Genomic DNA, 18,244 nt, shown 5'->3' on the forward strand with positions numbered 1-18,244 from the left:
TCATACGGTCTGGAACAAGGAGGGGGAGCCCTGGCGGTGCAGTGGTTAAGAGCTCAGCTGCTAACCAAAAGGTTGACAGTTCGAATACGCCAGCTGCTCCTCGGAAACCCTACAGGGCAGTTCTACTTTGCCCTAAAGGGTCATTATGAGTTGCAATCAGGTTTGGTTTTTTTAGTTGGGACGAAGAGGGGGGTCAGGGAAAGATTATCCAAGACTGTGCTATTTGACTTGAAATTAGAAGGACGTTGTCATGGTATGCAATCACGTCAATTCCAACTCATAGTGGACCTATAGGACAGAGCTGAACTGTCCCACAGGGTTTCCCAGACTATAATCTTTATGGGAGCAGAACAAAAGGTCTTTTCTCCCACTGAGCAGTTAGCGGGTTCAAACCACCAACCTTCTGGTTAACAGCCAAGGGGTCCTTTTAGGAGGCTGAGTAGGACTCAATTAGTCGGGGTAGGGGCTGGATTCCAGACAGAGAGGTATAGGAGAAAGCTTAAAATAGTCAAGGCTCCATTAAAGGACATGTGAGGAGGACCTGCGACTAGAACACAGAGAAGGAGGGAAGGAGTGGCCAAAATGAAAATAGAGAGGTCAGCAAGGCCCAGATAAGCCCTTACAGGTCCTGCTATAATACTGGTCTTTATCCTAAGCATAAGGAGTAACCATTGAGGTAAAATTTACATTAAGGAGATAACATTCCAGGAGACAGAGAACAACAAAAGAAAACCAAACAGAGGGTGGAGAAAGTAAAGTTCATGAGTTAGGTTTTAGATTAAAAGGAACCCGATGTGCCTTTGAGATATCCAAGGTGATAAGATGATAGAGGGTAGATGATAAGAAGGCAGGCTCTGCGATCTGAGTGCTGGAGTTAAAACCTCAGTCTGCAGCCTAGCTACGTGACTTTGGGCAAGTAACTCAACCCCTCTGACACCAGTTTCTTACTCTGCTAAGTGAAGGTGTTTTTGTTAGGTACTGTTGTTAGGTGTTGATTTTTGACTCACAGGGACCTCGTGTGATAGAGCAGAACTGCCCCATGGGGTTTCCTATGCTGTCATCTTTACAGGAACAGATCACCAGCTCTACCAGGTCATTCTCCCACAGAGCCACCCGTTGGGATAGAGCCATCAACCTTTGGTTAGCAGCCAAGCGCTTAACTACTGTGCCACCAGGGCTCCTTTAAGTGAAACTAAGTTCCAAACCATGGGACTGCTGTGAGGATTAAATGATGCGGTATTCGCAAAGCTTACATCAGCACTCTATTGGTATTGTCCCTGCTAACACGAACACTTTCGATGCAATAAGTACCAACATTTTATCATAATACACGCTAGATGAGATATTAATAGGATTACTACTCAAGTGTAAAGTGCCATCAAAATTCTTCTACCATAGTTACTATCAGTCAGTATTTTAGAGCTAGTTCAGAGGTTCTCATCCCCTTTTTGAGGCCTGATGTTCTAGGCATTTTCATCTCAAAGAGCTGAAGATTACCTCTGTAATTGAAAATGAATCTTCCAGTGCTTAACAACTGTGCCATCGAACACATCAGTCAGCTATTGCTACCCCATGGTAGAACAAAACCTTAATTTTATTCAGCACAGCCTGTTATTTTTTGTTTTGTAATTTTCCTATTGTATTTCACAATTCAACAGCTTCTCAAGAAATCAATTATCACACACCCTCCTCACATAACCTGGCGGAGACAGGCTTATTCAGGAAAGCCTAAATAGTGATGTGCTAACCTTAAAGACCTGTTTCAGACTTTCTCTGCCTTTTGATAAAACATATCATAAAAACCTTTGGAGAATCTGTAACAAGTTCACATTACAGCATTAAACCTGCTCTACAAGGTTCCCACAACTGAAAGATAAGCATAGTTGGTTTTCCTGGGATTTTACAAAAAATACACAATTACCTTTTGCTTGTAAAAAATTGCAATAATATACCCAAAGTGAAAGTCCTCCTCTTCTAGACCCATGCCAGTCACTCCCCAGAGGTAGCCTCAGCTATCTGTTGATATGCAGACTTTCAGAAAATGTTCAATAGATCTGTGTATAGAAACACATGCAGCCCCTAACTTACGCTGTGGGTTCCATTCTGACAACTCTACTGCCTTCTTTTTTTTTTTTTTTTCAGTTTCATTATTATTTCCTTTTATTTTCAGTATCTTTATAAATTCGATCTTTATTTGGCTTTGGAGGTTGGAAACATTACATATAAACTTACAGGTATACTTAATTGTATGTAGCACATATTACTAATAATAAGATGTATCAAAAAAAAAAAAAAGCCAGTCTTAAGCGTGGTTTGTCATAGCTCAAATATGTTGTAGGTCTGGGACTTCCTGGAAAGAGTTTTGTACCATAGTTTTGGTAGTTGTTGCAATTTTACAAAAATGGGATCATACAGCATTTTCTGTTGTTGCTCTTCTACGTAACATGTTCATACATATTTGTCTTTTTTACTTAATTTTGTCTCCAAGGATGTTCTATACCAAGTCATTCCTTTTAATCACTCCATAATACTCTATGAAGTGGATTTCCATTATTTAACCAGTTTCCTTTTGATGGGTATTTAGACTGTTTCTAAATTTTCCTAAACAGGCAATTCTGTGTGGCACTTTGTCTGGAACTAACAGATTTTGTTAGGACAACATGCATGATGTCTTAGTTATCTAGTGCTTCTATAACAGAAATACTACCCGTGGATGGCTCTGACAAAAAGAAATTTATTTTCTCAGTCTAGTAGGCTAAAAGTCCAAATTCAGGGTGTCAGCTCCAGGGGAAGGCTTTCTCTCTCTGTCAGCTCTGAAGGAAGGTCCTTGTCATCAATCCTCCCCTGGACTAGGAGCTTCTTCATGCAGGAACCCTGGGTCCAAAGGATGTGCTCTGCTCCCTGCACTGCCTTCTCGGTAGTATAAGGTCCCCCGTCTCTCTGCTTGCTTCTCTCTTTTATATCTCAAAAGAGATTGGCTCAAGACACAATCCAACCTTGTAGATTGAGTCCTGCCTCATTAACATAACGTGCCACGTATCCGCCTCATTAACATCATGGAGGTGGGATTTATAACACACAGGAAAATCAAATCAGAAGACAAAATGGTGGACAATCACGCCATACTGGGAATCATGGCCTAGCCAAATTGATACACATATTTTTGGGAGACAATTCAATCCATGACACATGAATATGCTAACACAGGCTCCAATACGTCAGGACACCTAAAACTTGAAACTCTGCACACAGACACACTTGCTCTTTAAATTGTGATAAATTCTATTTCACATGCTACTGCTCAAAAACGCAAATGAAAACAGGTACGGTAAGTCTGTAATTATATACCCCACATTTTCAAGTATATTCCTCATAGGAGGGAACTTCACTTTGACTTGGCATCAATTAGAACTGAATCTTACAATGTACTCTGCCATCACCCTTTCTCATTTCATAACAGAGAATTAAGGCAGAGTTCATGTGTGAGAATATCATTTTTGCTCAGTGGTAGTCTATGGTTTAGATTATATTCTTGTTCACTTATATACAAATAGGTTTGGTCTGCTACTACTAACCCAATACTAGTTTGTACTTCTTACACAGAATACCTTCTGGTCTTTTGACTTCTCTTAAATTCAAAATTATTTATCTTTAAATAATCACAGCTGAGAATTTACATACTGAAACAGATTATTTTACTATAATTTACTTTCCTTTTATTTCTAATTACAATTTTTTTTTAATGATGCATGTGAGCAGCTTATGTTAGCATCTCACTTCCGGATAGTAAAAACGGGGTATCCTCATCAAACATGTTACTAGAAAACAGCAAAGGCTCCAGCTCACTCATCAACAATGAATACTGTAAACTTCTGACAATGCATGGGGGCGCTGTCATTTTAAATAAGGTTTCTCCCATTTTCTGAAGATGAGTTACCTACATTTAATACTCATTTGTTACTCAGGAATGGTGAATGTAATCAACGTCCCTAGATTTTACAAATAAAAATGAAGTGAAATGAAAGAGAGAAAAAGAGAGAATAAAGAGGTGAACATTCTCTAAGGAGGCACATGAAAATAGCAGAACTGACAATCTGACAATGAGGAAATGAAAGACAACTCTAAAAAGCAGGGAGAAGAATTTTTTAAACTCCAGAGTCCAAGTCAATCTGGGCAGGAGTAAAATGGTTTTGCAGGTCTCAGTAGATGTCAATATTATACTAGTAAAGTAACTAATATTCACAATGATGATTTTAAGTCATCAAGATAATACAGGACATTCATAATAGTAGATGAAATTACACAAGGAAAAAAAAAGCTTCTCCTACCATCTCAGGGTATAAATGTCTTTCTATAAAGACAATCTGGCAAGCACTAAAAAACCCCCATACTTCACTTTATATATCCAAGGTTAGCTTTAAAAATAGGGTTTTTTAGTGCTTGCCAGATTGTCTTTATAGAAAGACATTTACATAGGGTCGATATGAGTCAGAATCGACTCAACGGCACTGAGTTTGGTTTTTGGTTTTCTGGGGGGTAAAGGTGGGAGAGAGAGTGACTTGCTGTGCATAAAAAAAGTAAAGGGAAGAAGTGACAGAGAAAAGAAGGGCCAACAAAAGAAGGGCCAACATGGGAAGAGACTAAAGCCCGACCTGTGGAAACAGATGAGGGACTAGGAATAGTGATGACCAAGACTCAATTTTTTTTAACTTTTTTATACTTTTCAACAGCTTTATTAAGGTATAATTGACACACAATATAACCTACAATTTCATAAGTTTTTACAAGTTATTAAATTACAGGCAGCCCCGACTTACAAGGTTCCATTCTGATGACTCCATTGTAAACTGGTTCCGATGTAATACCTTTTTTTTTTTTTACGTTTTCATTATTATTGCCTTTAGTTATTAGTATCTTTATAAATCCAATCTTCAGTTGTTTTTAGGGGTTGGAAACATCACATATAAACATCTGTGAGTGAACACCTGAGAGTGAGAACATCAGCAAATTATGTTCTATAATACTGTATGTGGTACATGTGACTAAGACGGACAAAAAAGCCCCCAACACCCTTTTGGCTCTGTAATGAGGTTACTCCTGAGGTTCACCCTTCAGCCAAAGATCAGACAGGCCCATAAAACAAAAAAAGACTAAATGAGCACACCAGGCCAGGGGCAAGGAGAAGAAAGCAGGAGGGGACAGGAAAGCTGGAAATGGGGAACCCAAGGTTGAGAAGAAGGGGAGAGAGTTACATGTTGTGGGGTTGGCAACCAATGTCACAAAACAATATGTGTATTAACTGTTTAAGGAGAAACTAGTTTGCTCTCTAAACCTTCATCTAAAGTACAATTTAAAAAAAAATGTCCGTAGTGCTGTTCGCGCTAACCTGAATACATCCTAAATCAGGGACTACCTGTATTTCCTAAAAAAAAAGCTATGCTGAAGTCCTAACCCCTGTTCCATGAATGTACCTATTTGAGAAGAGCTATTCCTGTTATGTTAATGGAGTCATATGGGAGTAGGGAGGATCCTAAGCCTAATGCCTCCTGAGTGGTGTTTTAGAAAAAGGGAAAACAGAGCAAGAAGGGACACAAACAGAATTCAAGTGAGGTCCAGCCTACAAACCAAGGAATGCCCAAGGCTACAGAAGTTGAATGAGACAGGAACTCCCTTTGACTAGAGCACAGCCCTACTCCCTACTGCGGACCTGAACTTGGACTTCTAACCTCCAAAGCTGTGAGGGGGGATGAGCAAAGGAGTTGAACAGACATTTCTCAAAGAAGATCTACAAATGGCTAACAAGCACATGCGCCTTTAGGGAGATGCAAATCAAACCCACAAGGTGATACCACTTCACTGGCCCTAGTTATTATCAGAAAAAGGGAACACAAGTGTTGGTTAGGATAAGGAGAAACAGACCCTCCTTCACTGCTGGTGGGAATATAAAAGGGTACAGCCAGGGGTGGTAACGCAAAATTACCATATGACTCAGCAATTCCACTCCTAGAATATACCCAAAAGACTTGAAAGTAGGGACTCACACTTGTGAAACCCACATGCCCATCAATAGACAAATGGATATATACAATATGGTATACATATAGAGAATGGAGTATTACTGAGCCATAAAGAGAAATGAAGTTCTGATACATGCTACCACATGAATAAACCTTGAAAACATTATGCTGAGTGAAGTAAGTCACACATAAAAACTATCATATGATCCCAATTATATGAAATATCTAGACTAGGTAAATGCATAAAGACATTTCAAGTCAGTGGGATAACTGCATAAATGGATCATTATAAAGGATCTACACCTCATACTACCAATTCCTTGATCCTTATAGTGATGGTTCCAAAATGGTGATTTTTATACCATTATTCCCATTCCTCCTTAAAAACAAGTTTTCCCCCATCACTTTTTTGAGTATCAGTATGGCTTCAAGAGTCTTTATTCAGTGTGTTACAACCCATTGCCGTCAATGATCTTTTTAATGCTCAGTTACCTGATATTTGGCCAGGAGGAGCCCTTCTAAGCCTGTATTCTATGTCCTTTCAGTATGTTCCCTTTAGTATTTGAGCACTTCCTTGCCTTCTGATCCAAAGAGATACTCCAGGTTCACCTTATACTTTTCCTGGTCCAGATCTGCAATCAGCCATTTCTCTGAAGAGGTCTGGTTTCTTTTTGTGGGTGAATGGTATTTAGAAACCAAGATCTGGGCAGGTGCAAGACCAGGCGACGTTCAGTTGTGATATACGCGGAGCTGCTACGGGTCGAAGCCAACTCAATGGCACCTAACAACAGCAATCTGGGCACTGGTTGTGCTCACTTCTACTGTGCTGTCCCATGGACGAGCTAGGGATGTGTATTATATATGACAAAACGCTTCAGGTTTTTAGATTTACTAAAAACCATCCTAAGTTCATCCTGATGACTCCAACTCATACAACACAAGAGGATTCCTCCTCACCTTCCTCCATTCCACATTTGCACTTCCCCCCTTCCACCAACGCCTGGTTCCCAAGAACATCAACACATTTTCTCATGTGCTTTATCCTACAATAAAAACAAAAAATATTCAGAATTACTGCATCCACACCACTGTTAACAAACCTTCTAAATAAATTTCAATATTCTTTTTGACTTAGTAATAGGTCCCAATGAAGGTATGTGGTCAGGCTACAAAAGCTACCCAAATTAGTTCTTTTTTTCTGCGTGGTTAGGAATCTGACATCCAATTCGAATCACTTGTTTCTGTGTATTTGTCATAAGCCACTGTTTCATTTTCCTGTCTCCTTAAAGAATGTAAGCTTTATGAGAGCAGGGACTCTGCTTACTTTTGTATCCCAATGCCAGAAACAGTGATGGCCCACAGTAAGTGCCCAACTGTTTTGCTGAATAAATGAAAGAATGAAGAAGGTTATCTCTAATCTACAAACTTGAAATAATCTCTAAGGTTGCCATACGACAAATGCTAACTCAGAAGGAAGCGAAGTCCTTCCTACCTGCTAATGAAAGGCTCATTTCCACAACCAAAGTTTTAGGAAGTATACCCCAATCTTTGCCAAACTTCTTCTCCTGATTAATCCTCTTTTAAGATTCCTTCAAAAAGGACAAAAAACACTGACTACTAAATGTTAAAGATGAAAAATTAATCTCCTCAAAATTGCAGGACATCGCACTTTTCTTAGAATTTGACGATTCTGTTTTTAATACTTTGTAATAAAATGGTTTCTTAAATCAACAGGAAAAAGGGTTTTAAGCACAGCTGTCCCGTCATGCCTACCCTTGCCTGAGACCTTCAGTCATTCACTAATCTCTGATCCGCACTTGCCTGCACAGAGAAAAGCTGTTTACAACCACACTGCTCCCATCAGTGTGCAGGAGTGGTTTTACACGCATTAAATTAGGAGAGCACAAATGCCTCCTACCTGCAGCCAACAAGCATCTCCTTCCTGCTGACATAATTTTATTATCTCAAACTGAGACCACGCATAGGCAGTTTAACTCTTAAGCTAATTACTGTGTGAGAGTAGTCTGTAGTAAACCGTGTTCTAAAGCAAAATTCTGGTTTTTGATAAAGACTGTCCAGCATATACACAAACAATAGCACACTATCCCATAAACAGATCAAATTCACCTAGCTAACTCAGGATGCACCCTATCGCTCCTCTCCCCTAAAACCCATTCCCCCTCATATTCGGACATTCTACAGGCCACTGTTAAGGCTCTTTTACGCGTGAACCCACCAACTGGTAGTAATTGTATTTACTTTCTTATGTTAGGACTGCTTCCTCCAAGGCACATGGCAGAGATTTTGCAGGTCTCAGTAAGCGTTTTGACAGCACTAAACTAAAGCACTATTTTGATTAGCCCACTGCTTCTGAAACTTTACTGTGCACGTATGTGAGTCACCTAGGGGTCCAGTTAAAATGCAGACCTGAACTGCAAGAGGTACAGGATACAGCCTGCAATTGCACATGTCTGACAAGCTCCCAGGTGATGCCTACGCTGCTGGTCAGCTGGGGACTCACACGGGTAACAAGGCCTCAGAGCTCCCCTCCACGAAAAATTTGGCTGTGGGACCCTTTACCTGGATAAGAACATAAATTTCACTCTAATGTTTTTTACAACAGTCATCATCTCTCCCTTCTAAGAGGGTATATGTATAGAGGCCTAGAGCTCAAGAGAGAAGACAGGTCTACAAAAGTAGAGATCTGGGAACCATCTGTACAGAGGGAATAATTGAAGCCACAGAAACAGATGGTATCCACAGGACAAGGTGTGGTAGAAGAAATAGACTAAATAAAAATCTTAAAGGTCCCCATTTATCTGACAGAGACTAAAGGAAGCCCCCAGGCTATACCCCCCCCCAGCACCCTGCTAATTCAGAACTGAAGCCACTCCCAAAGTCTACCTTTTAGCCATAGACAGGCCTATAAAACAAACAACACACATGAGGAAAGTGCATCTTGGTTCAATCACGTATATGAGACCAAAGGGACACCTGCCCAAAACCAAAGACAGGAAGGGACAGGAAAACTGAAGGAATGGACAGGGGGACCCCGGGTGGAAAGGGAAGGTGCTGACATATTGCAGGAATTGCAACCAATGTAACAAAGCAATCTGTGCATAATTTTTGAATGAGAAACTAATTTGCGCTGTAAACTTTGATCTTAAAGCACAGTAAAATTCTTCCAAAAGTTCACATTTAGAGGGTAAAAAGTAAGCCAAAGAAAATAAAGAGTAATATGTTAACAACTCACATTTCACAATTAAAAAAAAAAATTAGAGATAACAGTAGTAATAATAATAGGAATAAAACTGATGGCAATAATTGATTCTCAAAGTAATATAGAACCAATTCAGATTAGCTTAATCTTCCACCCCGCCCACACTCAGGATGTGGTAACACGTTTATAATCTCAAAACTAAGATCCTTGGGGCAGGAATCATCGCTTGCTCACCTCTATATGCCCAGCCCTACACACTATGCTTGATCTAAAAAACACACTTCATGTTTGCTGAATGAATGAGGTACCTTTTGAATCATGTGAAAGTATAAGGTTATAAATACTACTCTTAAATGTCTAGTATCCACTACAAAAAGTGGAATGATGTGTGACCCCAATATTCCCCAGCATGTTTTTTCATTTTTCAAAACAGACAACTGGGATCTTGATATAACTAATGCCACGATGAACCTATAAGTTCTTCTCTTTGCTCTGCCTGCCTCCGCCTTCACATACCTCTGTTAATGACTTTGTTTTGACCAAATGTTAATGACTTTGTTCTCTGGTTTAAACTGATGCAAATAACCTTTTGTTATATCCAACCACCTGTGGCCTACAACCCCCACAGGAAAATCAGAGCCCAGTTATCCTGGCTGCTAACCATAAGGGCCGGCAGTTCAAATCCAATCCGCCTGGCGCTCCTTGGAAACTCTATGGGGCAGTTCTACTCTGTCCTATAGGGTCGCTATGAGGCGGAATCGACTCGACGGCATTGGGTTTGGGTTTTGTTATCCTGATATGAATATCTTTAGCCTAATAAAGCAATGTCTGGCAGGGGACTACAAAGACACTTGTAACCCTTGTAAGATTCTATATAAGCTGTAATGTAAAACTGCTCTTTGGGACTCCATAGAGACAGCCTGTGTTGCTGCCTGGTCCCTGGTGATGTATATATCTCCTTAATAAACTTTCTCACTCTTTCTGACTTGGAGTATGTTTCATTGGCTCAGCTGCTCCAGGGCACGGGCCCTAATCAGGTAACAGATGAATTAGCAGAACTTTAGTTTTTGGTCTCCCTACGAGTAACAAAGTCTTCTTCCAATCATACACCAAAAAAAAAAAGATATAACTCTCCATTAATTACAAAATTCAACACCCCGACACCTCAAACCACATCAAACTCCAACTATTATATATTTCAGCTGCTTTCTGTCAGTTTGTTTTATGCTTGGAAAATAAAGTATACTACAAACACTGAAAAAAGGAAACATAAAGGTCTTTTCTAAACCAGGGCAACCAAAAATACTTTTGTAAGAGGTAGATCATTTTAGCTCCCTCCCTCAATATCAGCCTAGGAAACATCTTTCAAATAAGCACTTACTAGAATAATTTACTAAGAAAATAATCTAAAGGACCGCTATAGAGGTGCTAACTAAACTATGAAATGCCTGAAGCTTGCATGAGAACTCTAAAGCACTCCATAAGGTAAACTCTGTAACACAATGAGGACTTTTCAAAGTACAAACCACAGTAGCAATAATACAAATTACTAAAACTCCCTATGTTTAACATTTGCAGCATCTGGAAAAAAAGGAAAAGAAAAATTATAGAAAAATGATACATCAATGTAATTGTAAAGTAAATAAACACATAAAACAATGAACAGATTTAAAAGGGATCACTTATTCATCTTTAGACTGTCTAAAAACTCAAGAGTTCCTATTCAGGTGTGATCATTTTAATGATTTCAAGATAAGAAGGTGTGAAGGAACTGAACTCCATCTAAAAAAGCAAAGATGTCTGTCGCTTTGAGGACTAAGGTGCGCCATGGTATTTTCAACCACCTCACGTGCATGCAAAAGCTAGGCAACGAGCAAGGAAGACCTAAGAAGAACTGAAGCCTTTGAATTATGGTGTTGGCAAAGGATACTGAAAATACTACGGACTGCCAGAAGAATGAATAAATCTGCCTTGGAAGAAGTACAGCCAGAGTGCTCCTGAGAAGCAAGGATGACAAGACTTTGTCTCACATACTTTAAACATGTTATCAAGAGGGAGCAGTCCCTGAGAAGGACATCACGCTTGGGAACGTAGAGAGTCAGCCAAAAAGAGGAAGACCCTCAACAAGACAGACTGACACAGGGGCTGCAACAATGGGCTCCAACAGAGAAACAATCATGAGGATGGCACAGGACCAGGCAGTGTTTCCTCCTGCTGTACATAAGTTTGCTATGAGTCGGAACGGATTCCAAGGCGCCTGACAACAACAACATCTCTGGTGAAATGAGGTGTCCACTGCCGAAAAGCCCACTGCCATCAAGTCAATTCTAACTCACAGCAGCCCTACTGGACATGGCAGAACTGCCTCCCAGGGTTTCCAAGGCTATACATCTTTCTGGAAGCAGGCTGCTACATCTTTCTCCCGTGAAATAAGGTAGATGGGGTGTAAATAATCTTAAAATGTTAACTGGAATCTCAAAACATCTAGATTTCCTCACTTAAAAAAGAAAAAAGAATTCATTCCCAGGAAATGGAAAAGCAATACAAAAATCTTTACAGAAAACAATAACATTATTTAAATAAATGGTCACTCATAATTTTCTTCTGCAATTCACACCATAATAATGAACAAGTTTCATTTAAAGCACCGATACAATTTCTTAGGAAATCGAAAAGCAAAAGAAGTGATGACAATTTCAGATATAAAAAAGGAATAAAAAGCATTATTATCTAAAGCTGATTTTGGCCAATTTTTCCATCAGTTCTAAAATGCTGAAGTATATGTCCCTATATCTGCAATCTTGAAGCTTTTCGTCAATATATTTTGGCTATAAATAGTCTTCTCACCCAAGTCAATGTCCCCTAAATGAAATAAGCAAATTGGTGCCTTGAGTATTTTATTCCCAAGGATCTGACAATGTGTGAATAAGGGAAACCATAGTTGATTTCTACTAATTCTTTTTTGGTTGCTAGCGATTTCAATTTTTAATCCATGACTCTATTCTCTTATGCTATACTGAGAATATTAGTACTTTTATGAAAAAGATGCTCAACGCTGCTCATTAAAAAATGCAGATTAAATTCACACCAAAACACCACGTCTCAACTATCAGTTTGGCAAAAACCCAAAAGTTCAAGGACATATTCTGAGGCTGGTATGGGAAGGGGGAAAGAAGCTCTGTCATACACTGCTACTGGAGAGCAGAATGGTAAAAACCTGATGTAGGGAAATTTGGCAATTTCTAGCAAAAGTGCATATGCATTTTTCTTTGGACCTTGCTTTCCATTTCTAGGAATCTCTTCTACATGAAATACATGCACAGGGTATGTAGTGCCATCTAAAAGGTCACAGACTCCATAATGGGACCACATAGAGGAGTGTCACACAGCTATCAAAGAGAGGGACCACCCATCGATGGATGAAATGGATAAACAAAACATGGTACATACATACAAAAGACTACTACTCAACCAGTAAGAGAAATAAAGTCTCGATACATGCTACCATGTGGACACAGCTTGAAGACATTAAGCTGAGTAAAATAAGTCAATCACAAAAGGACAAATATTGTATGAACACAATTACAGAAAAACACATACGCACTTGCTGGAAATTGCCAAATGTATAGAGATCAAGGAAACCCTGAGTGGTTAATTGCTACGGCTGCTAACCAAAAGGTCGGCAGTTCAAGTCTACCAGGCGCTCCTTGGAAACTCTATGGGGCAGTTCTACTCTGTCCTATAGGGTCGCTATGAGTCGGAATCGACTCGACGGCAGTGGGTTTGGTGTTTTTTTTTTTTTTGGTTATAGAGATCAAAGTTTATTATCGGTTACCAGGGGCAGAAGCGAGGTGGAAAGGGGGGTTAATGTTTACGGCATATAGTTTCAGTTTACAGTGATGGAAAAATAGCACTGATTAAAGGTAGGGCTGCATGTCCAATCAATGCAATTGCTCTCAATAAGTTGTGTGCATTCGCAAAAGCCGTGTGATAGATGAGCCTCTGATTGAGACTACTGCCCTGAGATCATCTTCAAACCTCAAACCAAAAACATCCCCTGCCATCTTCTTAAAACCAAACGATAAAAAAAAAAAAAAGATAGCTTAGCTTAACTAGTGCCTTAATAAGGAATCAAACCGACAACAGCAACTTGAAAGATTAGACAGGACACACAGGGGGCAGTGAGTTTATGTCAATGAGGCAGAACGACTCAAAAGGAGGGTGATAATGGTTGTACAACTCGAAGAATGTAATCAATTAATTGAATTGTACATGTAGAAATTGCTGAATTGGTGTATGTTTTCAACAACAAAAGGAAAAATATTTTTTTAAAAAAGGAGAAGGACTAAGAGCCCTACATACTGCCCTAGAGGGATGGCCAGGATAGTTTGTGAAGTGGAGAAAGCTGGGCACAGAACAATGTTTACAGAATGTTCCGTTTTATCTAAGAAAGGGGGGTAATATGAAAATACACACACAAGTTTTATTTTGTAAAGCAACAACCGAAAACCCACCACTGTCGAGTTGATTCTGACTCATAGCTACCCTACCTATGCTACAAACAGGACGAATTCAGTCCATGCATTCTATTTGTCCTGCAGTGTTTTGTTTTTGTTTTTAAAGCAATGTTGAAAGCAAAGAACAAAGTAGGAGGACTCACGCTTGCCGATTTTAAAACATTACATAGCTAGAGTAATCTGGTACTGGTATAACAATAGACACACAGACCAAAGGAATAAAATTGAGAGTCCAGAAATAAATCCATTTACTATACATTCACTATAGATGGTGCCCCAGTGGTTAAAGAGCTATGGCTTCTAACCAGAAGTTCAGCAGTTCGAATCCCCCAGCTGCTCCTTGGAAACCCTACGGGGCAGTTCTACTGTGCCCTGTACGGTCACTACAAGTCGGATTTGACTCAAAGGCGAGGGATTTGGTTTTTCTGTTGGTTTCTCTATAGTGAACTGATTTTTTACAAATGTCCTAAGTCCAATCGATGGGGAAAGAAGTGTCTCTTCAGTAAATGGCTTTACGAAAACTGGATTTCCGCATGCAGAAAAATGAAACAGGATCTATGCTTCACACCATACACACACAAAAAAATTCAAAACGGATTAAGGCCTTAAATGCGCAATCTGAGACCATAAAATCCTTAGAGAATGCAGAGGCCGTGCTGCCTGGCCTGGCTTCTAACAATGGATTATCTAATACACAGGAGTCCCCAGCTTCCAAATGCGATCCCTTCCTAAGCGTGTCTTTAAGCCAAATATGTAGGTAAGTCGGAACAGGTACACATGGTTCTTATTTAACCTTACTTTAGTGTAAGAAAAGGCTCGAAGCCTTTTCAATGATTTAAAAGCTGCACATGCAGCAAGTGAAGATGACTGTGATGAAGAATGTGTCCTTAGTAGGGGTTGGTTCAACCATTTCAAAGCGAGGGCAAATTTACGTTAAAGGGCAAGTATGAGCTGTCTGTAAGTCCAATGTTCCTAACCTGAAGACTTACTGTAATAACAAAAGCACAAACAGCAAAACACAAAATTTAAAAAATGGGACCTCATTAAAACTTTCTTCATCAAAAGACTTCACAAGAAAGTGAAAAGACAAGCTACAGACTGGGAGTATATCTTTGGAAACTATGTATCCAATAAGAATCTAGTAACCAAAATATATGTAAAACTTCCACAACTTAACATTAGGCTAAGTGAAAGAAGCCATTTACAAAAGACCACAAATTATATGATTCGTTTATAGAAAATGTCCAGAGTCCACAAATCTACTGAGATAGAAAATAGATACTTTCTTAGGGCTAAGGGTGGGTTGGGGAAGAGGTGAGAATGAACCACTAATGAATATGGGATTTCTTTTTGCATTGATAAAAATGTTCTAAAATTGCATTATGGTGATGGCTGCACAACTCTATGAGTGTACTACAAACAATTCTATACTCTGAATTTTATGGTACATGAGGTATGCCTCAATGAAGCTGTTAAAAAATATGTACATATATGTGTTTCCAAGGAGCGGCTGGTGGATTCGAACTGCCAGCCCTTTGGTTAGCACCCAAGCTCTTTAACCACTGCGCTATCAGGGCTCCATGTATATTTGTGTATATGTACATACACACACACATACATATATAAAGCAATCAACTTGTTAAAAAGGGAAATCAAGTAGATGCAGGGAGACCAGTTACCGACTACTGGTGAGTAGCCCACTTGACAAATGATCCTGGTTTGAACTATGGTGTTAATAGAGAACAGTGGAGAGATTTCAAAGGCACTGAACAAAACTTGATGATAAACTAGAGGTGAAAGATGAGGAAGGAGCTCATATCAAAGATGGCTTGCATTCTAAGGCATGGCTTACAAAGATAATTTTTGAGATGGGTCACAATTATAAGTAGAAGCTTGTCAGACGGGGGTCGTGGGGAGAGTAAGTCCATGAAGTGAGTACAATAGCACAGAAATATAAAAGAACAGGAAAGGGCAGAAGCTCAGATACAGCTGAAGGGAAATGGGGTGAACTGGGAAGGCCTGACAGCTGTGAAGGCCTACTGGCAACTGGGAGCCTTAGAAGACTTTTAACTGAGCACAGAAGTGACTCTTTCGCTTTTAAAAAAGGCAACCCCAGCACCAAAACCAAACCTGTCGCCATCGACTCAATTCCAACTCACAGTGACCCCGTAGGACAGAGCAGAACTGCCCCACAGGGTTTCCAAAGAGCTGGCAACCTTTTGGTTAGCAGCCAAACAATTGCCCACTGCACCACCAGGGCCCAGCACAAGTGTGAAAAACAGACTGGTAAGGGGAATAACTGGAGGCCAGGAGACCTACAAAGGAAGCTACTGCAGTAGACCAGGAAAGATCTTTGTAAACCAACACCAGGACTGCTGCTTTAAAACTGAGTAGGTTGGATGACAGTGTGAGAAATCACATACTAAAATAATTATGTAACTGTGTTTCAGCAACAAATTACAAATACGGAACTCAGACAACGGATGAAGGCTGATATATTCCTACTCACCTGCCCATCCCACCAACCTAAAGAGGGCCTAAAGGGCTGTGAGTGCAGTTAGAGGTTCCTCTAACCCAGAAGAGTTTTCATATTCCTTGAAGGCTACTGAGACCACCAAATTTTGGGCTCACCTTTATGAGAAACAAAAAAGGCACCTGGGAGATTCCTTCACCTGTAATATCTTCACCTCATGTTTTTCTTTGTACCGCTTATTGCTAGTTCCACTGCAAAGGAAAGGTAACGTTAACTTCAGTCATCGTTCTTGTCAATCCTCAAAGGTGGCTCAGTCAACTTTTTCAAGAAGCCATGGTGCCTCAATAGCTGATTTTTACACTTCAGATATCTGAAAATGCCTGAGTTTATTAAATGTTTTTCTATGCACCAATTTCTTCTCTTTTGATCCATTAGGGTACTAAACTTAGGGACTTCCCAGGCATTTTTGCAAATTTACCTTCAGCTTGTATTTAGATCATAAAACCAAATACATATATATATATTCAGAATATGGTGCATATTACTATCTGTAGTTGCAATCCCTTTGCATCTAGTGTGCTGTTGGGGCACCTAACTGAAATTCCAGTGCCATTTACTCCACTGCCAACCTACCCTGCCAGCTGCATTTCTCAGGATTCTGCCTCTCTCTCACTCAGCACTACACCCACACCTGCCTTACGCTGGTTCCCAAATACAACACACATGTTCCTATCTCCATGCCTTTGACCACCCTACTGTCTATTGTCACTCTCTGGAATAATAAACAAACAAGGAATGAAATAACTTCATACTCCCAAGCGCCCACTATGAGCTAGGTACTTAGTAGGCAATTTACAACAATCTCACCTAGCCTTCACAGCAACCCTATAAAGTAGGTATTATTTTTCCTATTTTACCATGAGAATGTTGGGGCACAAAGGTTTCCCCAAAAGCCCTCCCTAATGTCAAATTCCACTGCATATTAAGGAATGCCTCCAATAACTTAAATCTCAAACTCTCCTCTCAGGTCTTCCAACCTCCCTAAATGTAACCTACCATATGCTCCTGGAGGGAGGGAAGGAATCACAGCCCTCTGCTCTCACCAAGCTTTCAAGTTAACATAGCCTATTAATCACTGTATCTTCTTCCTCACTACACTAAGAGCTCCCTGAGGATAGGAATCATGACATGCTCGTTTTTCCCTTCTGCTTAACGGATTATAGGTGTTCAATAAACGCTTGTCCAAATCAAATGGCCCTCCCGCTTCATGCCCTGGTAAACTGCTATTTCAGCCTTCACCACCCCTTTAGCGCTCCTTACTGCAACTGGAAGGAACTGACGCTTCATCAGCATTCCCTCCAAATCCTATCCTTTCACAACCCCTCCTCCCAATGTAAAGTATCGCTAATGCATCTGTCTCCTCCCACTGGAGGTAGCTCAAGGGCAAGATCAATATCATTCAGATTTGTGTCCCCAGAGCGAGTATCGCCACTGGAAGACAAAAAAAAGGGCTCAAAAATATGTAACTGAAGTGGAATATTCCCCCAAATCTAACTTTCTAGGATAAAATGGTCAAAAAAAAGTGTTACAGATGAACAAGCTTCAAATGTCTCTGAAGTTCCTCAGAAAAGAAAACTGCATTCATAATACAGCTTTCTGAAATGCCACCACTGATAATCTAAGATGACAGAAGGCAATTACAGATGAGAACAAAGCCTGGCAGCAAAAATAAAACACACATACAGTTTATTGACCTTGGCTCGTCTGGAGAGCGCAGTTATTTCTTCGGCGCCGTGTCTATTTTATACAGAAGCAACTCCCGATAGACATTTAAATATTAAAAGGGCTAAGTCAGGCGCGTAAGGAACAGTCAATGACGGGGGCCGAGGAGGGACCGGGCTCGCAGACCCGGACGTAAGCCCAGACGCCAGGCAGCCTCCCACCACTCCGCCAAGACGGCACCCGCCGCCCGTTCTTACGACTAGAAGCCGCCCGGGTGCCGTCCACCCCGGCGTCC

The 18,244-nt window shown here is 40.2% G+C and overlaps 1 protein-coding gene across 14 annotated transcripts in view; it reads right to left on the minus strand.

The window, feature by feature from the left end:
• AUH (AU RNA binding methylglutaconyl-CoA hydratase) overlaps positions 1–18,244 on the minus strand; it is a 215,820-nt gene that overhangs the window by 197,281 nt on the left and 295 nt on the right. The window contains exons 2-4 of one of the 14 annotated variants that reach the window (XM_023539400.2): positions 16,386–16,478; positions 6,975–7,060; positions 4,818–4,985 (exon numbers count right to left, since the gene is read on the minus strand). The exons of 6 other annotated variants lie outside the window; for them this stretch is intronic. The gene's annotated coding sequence lies outside the window, so the exon portion shown is untranslated. Of the gene's footprint in view, positions 1–4,817; positions 4,986–6,974; positions 16,355–16,385; positions 18,227–18,244 lie in introns of those variants that run through there. 7 more of the 14 variants (XM_064291038.1, XM_023539402.2, XM_064291039.1 and 4 more) reach the window with 7 other exon arrangements.

The sequence above is a fragment of the Loxodonta africana genome, chromosome 9 (assembly GCF_030014295.1).
Source record: "Loxodonta africana isolate mLoxAfr1 chromosome 9, mLoxAfr1.hap2, whole genome shotgun sequence".
Classification (NCBI taxonomy): Eukaryota; Metazoa; Chordata; class Mammalia; order Proboscidea; family Elephantidae; genus Loxodonta; species Loxodonta africana.